We start from the raw sequence: 6,000 nt of genomic DNA, 5'->3' as shown, positions 1-6,000 counted from the left end.
CTCCAGTCTGGGCGAGAGTGAGACTCCAACTCAAAAAAAAAAAAAAAAAAAAGAACGAACATCAAACACAGCTAGTGGTGTCAGATACTGTGATGAAAACATCAGAATTAAGTGTAATCAGAATTACACTAAACAGCAGGAGACAGAGGTCCTTTTCCCACCCACCCCAAGAACACTCACAAATAGGTGCCCAGGCAAGGGAGCAGAGGATTCCTCTCTAGGGTAACTAGCCCAAGAGAAAAGAATCAGAGACACCAACACTTGGAGTCTTCCAATGGCAAACTTTGATCCCTAACCCTTGACCCCAAAATGAAGCCCACCAGCAACAAGCACCAGTCTTCCCCACCAAAAAAAAGAAAGAAAGAAAAAACTCCTTAAGAGCTTTCAGTGAGCCTTGTAGTGCCTCACTCTTAAATACAAGCAGAAGCCAGAGACTACCAGATATTTGGAGAAAGCTTCGAATTATGAAAGATAAAGAACCAAACAAGCAGAAGAACTAGTTCCAAAGAAACTAACATGACAGAAGAAGGATGTGAGGAGGAAAAGTATGAATGTAGGAGTAATTCCATAGAGAGTGATCAAGACATCCAAAATAAATAAATAAATAAAGATATAGCAATGCAACCATATTATTTAGAGATACAGAAGTAAGGCCAGGGGTGGTGGCTCATGCCTGTAATCCCAGCACTTTGGGAGGTCGAGGTGAGCGGATCTCTTGGGCCCAGGAGTTAGAGACCAGCCTAGGCAACATAATGAGACCTCATCTCTACAAAAATATTTTTGTTATAAACCTGGGAGTATAATTTGACTTTTAAAACATATGCATTTATACTTTGTTAAAAATAGAAATTAAATAAATTTAGAAAAAGAAAAATCAACTTTGAGCAATAAATTTTCAGAGATCCTGTCAGAAAAAGCAAAAATACAACAAATGAAAAAAACAACACACACATCAGGCTGGACTCAGACTTCTACTCAGCAACAGTCAAAGCCAAAAGATTTTGGGAATATGGTTGTTTCGTTTAAACCCCTGTGGACCGAGATCATTCTATCCTGCGTAGATGTTCAAGTATAAAAATAAACAAGCAGACATTTACAAACACTAGCTAACTCAAGAGTGTTAGAAATCTTTCTGGGAGAAACTACTTGATAATAAAATCCAGCAAATGAAAAGATAAGTAAAAAAGACCCAGGGATAGAGACATCATGGCAAAAGGACCAGATGTGAGCAATGAATCCATCTAAAATTAGTGTCCACCAAAAATACATTCAGACTGTTAGTTCACACAGATATAAATGTTTTAAAACTTAATGTAAAAATACTAGAGACTGAGTGGTGGGAGAAATGAGAGAAGGCCCATGTCCTATTCTTTATGACAAAGAGTTCATGCATCCTATCTAACATGTGAGCGTGTCTTTTAAAAACATACAATTCAGCCGGGCTTGGTGGCTCAGCCTGTAATCCCGCGCCTTTGGGAGGCTGAGGTGAGTGGATTGCCTGAGCCCGCGGGTTCGAGACCCGCCTGGGCAGCGAGACCTCATCTCTACAATAAATCAAAAAATCAGCCGGGTGTGGTAGCACATGCCTGTAATTCCGGCTACTCGGAAGGCTGAGGAGGAAGGATCGCCAGAGCCCAGCAGGTCGAGGCTGCGGTGGCCGGGAGCGGCCACTGCATTCCAGTCTGGGCGACTGAGTGAGACTCCAACTCAAAAAACAAACAAACAAAAAAAACATACAATTCAGCCAGGCTCAGTAGTTCAGTCTATAATCCCAGCACTTTGGGAGGCCAAGGCGAGTGGATTGCCTGAGCCCACAGGTTCGAGACCAGCGCGGGCAACTTGGCGAGACCTAGTCTCTACCACATATCAAAAATTAGCTGGGCGGTAGTGTGTGCCTGTAGTTCCGGCTACTTGGAAGGCTGAGAAGGAAGGATCGCCATAGCCCAGCAGGTTGACACTGCGGAGTGGCCGTGAGTATGCCACTGCACTCCAGCCTGGGCAATGGAGTGAGACTCCAACTCAAAATAAATAAATTAAATTAAATAAAAATGAAAACATAGCCGGGCCTGGTGGCTCAGCCTGTAATCCCGCGCCTTTGGGAGGCTGAGGTGAGTGAATTGCCTGAGCCCACGGGTTCGAGACCCGCCTGGGCAGCGAGACCTCATCTCTACAATAAATCAAAAAATCAGCTGGGTGTGGTGGCGCATGCCTGTAATTCCGGCTACTCGGAAGACTGAGGCGGAAGGATCGCTGGAGCCCAGCAGGCCGAGGCTGCGGTGGCCGGGAGCGGCCACTGCACTCCAGTCTGGGCGACAGAGTGAGACTCCAACTCAAAAAAAAAAAAAAAAAAATGAAAACATGATTCTCAGGGACCGGGTGCAATGGCTCATGCCCGTAGTCTCAGCATTTTAGGAGGCTGAGGCAGGAGGATTGCTGGAGCCCAGGAATTTGAGACCAGCCTAGTCAACACAGTGAGACCCTATCTCCACAGAAAATAAAATAAAATAATTAGCCAGATGCCTTTAGCTCCAGCTATTCAGGAGGCTGAGGCAGAAGGATTACTTAGGCCCAGAAGTCCAAGGCTGCAATGAGTTATGATCATGCCACTGCACTCTAGCCTGGGTGGCAGAGTGAAATCCTGTCTCTAAAACACAAAACAAGCAAACAAACCCATATGATTGTGAATCTCAGACAAATGCACATTAAATCCACAATGAAATAGTCCTAGATATCTATTTAAATGACCAAATTTTCTAAACCGACAGTGGCAAGTGCTGACAAGTACACAGAGCAACTGGGGCCCTCCTCCATTGCTAGTAGAGATACAAAAGGTGACCGCCACTTGGAAAAGCAGCTGGGCAGTTTCTTATAAAGGTCAAACCCTTATCACACAAGCCAGCAATCCCAATCCCAGATATTTACTCATGTCCACACAAAACCCTGTCTCCAATTATTAGAGCAATTCTATTCATGATTACCCCAAACTGAATTACTGATACACACGACACAGGTGAGTCACAAATGCATTAGGCTAAAGGAAAAAAGCCACACTGGCCAGGTATGGTGGCTCAACCTATAATCCCAGCACTTTGGGAGGCCTAGGCGAGAGGATTGCCTGAGTCTGGGGGTTCGAGACCAGCCTGGGCAACTTGGCGAGACTTCATCTCCACAATAAATAAAAAACTAACTGGGCGTGGTACCGTGTGCCTGTAGTTCCAGTTACTTGGAAGGCTGGTGTGGAAGGATCGCCTAAGTCCAGCAGGTCGAGGCTGCGGTAGCCATGAGCGTGCCACTGCACTCCAGCCTGGGTGACGAGAGTGAGACTCCATCTCAAAAAAAAAAAAAAAAAAAGCCAAACTTAGAAGACTGTCTTGTGTACCAATTATGTGATTTTCTGGAAAAGGAAAGCAGATCAGTGGTTGCCAAGATCCAGGTGTGGAAGGAGGGGCCTGAAAGGGCACAGAGGATATCGGGGCTGAAGGAACCACTGCACGCCTTGATGGATACAGAGCTATGCATTTGTCAAGACTCAGAGCCTTACTGTGCACAGTCTATGAAGAAGGGATTAGAAAGGACAAGAATGGGCTGGGCATAGTGGCTCACTCTGTAATTCCAGCACTTTGGGAGGCTGAGGTGGGAGGATCATTTGAGGCCAGGAATTGGAGACCAGCCTGGGCAACATAGCGAGAACTTGTCTTTACAGAAAAATTAGCTGGGTGTGTTGGCATGTGCCTGTAGTCCCAGCTACTCAGGAGGCTGATGCAGGAGGATCACCTAAGCTCAGGAGTTGAAGGTTGCAGTGAGCTATGATTGTGCCACTGTACTCTAGTCTGGGTGACAGAAACCCTGACTCAAAAAAAAAAAAAGCAAAAAACAAACAGCATAGGCAACAGAGTGAGACCCTAATTCAAAGAAAAAAAGAAAGGGCAAGATTGGAAAAGCTGGTCACAGACTTTGCACAGAATATGCCTGTCTTCTGATTTAATGAGGGACAAATTTATGATGCTTTTCAAAATCCCATCTTTGGATTAATTCAAGTATTTTATCTGAGAAAAAATACCATTTTTAATTGTGCTTATAATAAAATCCATAGATTTGACAAAAACCATATAACTCCAATCACAATGTGTTTCCTAATCTCTTTATTAAGCTTGGAGGGATCTTTTAGGAACCACTTCTACTGGTAATGACATATTTGTTTAAAATTCCAATTCCTTTGGTTTTTCTTGTTTCCTTTTCTTCTAAGTCAAGTAAAACTACCTTAGCAATTTTTACTTTTAAAAGTATTCCGTTGAGATGAGTGGATTGCCTGAGCCCGCAGGTTCGAGACCCACCTGGGCAACTTGGCAAGACCTCATCTCTACAATAAATCAAAAATCAGCAGGGTGTGGTAGCGTGTGCCTGTAGTTCCAACTACTTGGAAGGCTGAGGAGGAAGGATCGCCGGGAGCAGCCACCGCACTCCAGTCTGAGTGACAGAATGAGACTCCAACTCAAAAAAAAAAAGTATTCCATTTTATTGGGAAACTGTCGGGGGGGGTGCAATTGGTAGTTGAGGAAAATTGCTGGTGGGAGGCATACCTCATCAACAATGGTACCTGCATAATCAATGTTTGTATACCTAACCCTGAATTGTGCCCCACATCTTTATAATAATAAAAAAGAATTAAAAAAATAAAAGTATCCCATTTTATAAAAGCATTCCCATCTACATCTCTGTCTACAAACTCCATGTAGAGATATAGCTTGAATAACGGTTTGAGGAGGCTTGGAAGGTCCATTGTATTATTTATTGTATCTTTTCTTCATTTATTTGGATTTTAATGCATCTGTGCTATCTTTATGAAAACAGTAAGCCTTTCTCTGACCCTACCCCGGATGGGGTCACAGCACTCTCCTCCATCTGACACTTTCCTACTCCACAGCTGTCGCCACATCCATCCCCATCCCTTTCTGTACTGCACATTCTTGAGGGACAAGAGCTCTGTCTTGCTCCTCCCCATAACCTGTGGTGTGCCACAGTGTACACAGTAGGTCTTCAACATATACAACTGAAATAAAGATCACATGCCAAGGAACCAGAGGAGAAATCCTTCTCAAGTTCAAAGAGTAAAAATATCTCAGAATATTCTATCTTGAACCGGTGTGACAGTTCACATGGTCTACTGTCCCATAACATAAGAGAGAAATCAAGAGACAGGGAGCCGGGCTCAGTGGCTCAGCCTGTAATCCCGTGCTTTGGGAGGCTGAGGTGAGTGGACTGTCTGAGCCCACAGGTTCGAGACCCGCCTGGGCAACTTGGCAAGATCTCACCTCTACAATAAATAAAAAAAATTAGCCAGGTGTGGTAGCATGTGCCTGTAGTTCCAGCTACTTGGAAGGCTGGGGCGGAAGGATCACCGGAGCCCAGCAGGTCAAGACTGCAATAGCCAGGAGCGGCCACTGTACTCCAGTCTGGGTGACAGAGTGAGACTCCAACTCAAAAAAAGAGACAGAGGGTACATGCCTAAAAGCCCTTTGCTCACAAGAATGCTGGAAGACCAAATAAGGCTAGCTCACTACCTAACATCTGGTGAATTGTCTCCTCCTAGTCAGACTGGAGAGACACCCAAGAGTTGGGATTCTAGAGCCACGAGTACATAAAGAAGACAGGGGCTGGGAGTCTGAAGCCATGAATACATAAATAAGTTAGGAACTGTGATTCTAGTACCATGGATACATAAAGAAGGCAGGGACTGAGATTCTAGAGCCACAGGTACATAAAAAAGCAGGGGCTGGGATTCTAGAGCCATGGGTACATAATGAAACCAGGGGCTGAGATTCTAAAGTCACGAGCACATAAAGAAGCCAGAGGTTGGGATTCTGGAGTCATGAGTACATAAAGAAACAGGGACTTGGGTTCTAGAGCCATGAATGCTTAAAGAATCCAGGGACTGAGATTCTATAGTCATGAGTACATAATGATGCCAGGGATATGGATTCTAGAGCCAAAGGTACATAA

The sequence above is a fragment of the Carlito syrichta genome, unplaced genomic scaffold (assembly GCF_000164805.1).
Source record: "Carlito syrichta isolate Samal-C Ts95f unplaced genomic scaffold, Tarsius_syrichta-2.0.1 Scaffold308593, whole genome shotgun sequence".
Lineage (NCBI taxonomy): Eukaryota > Metazoa > Chordata > Mammalia > Primates > Tarsiidae > Carlito > Carlito syrichta.
This window is presented reverse-complemented; position numbering follows the sequence as displayed.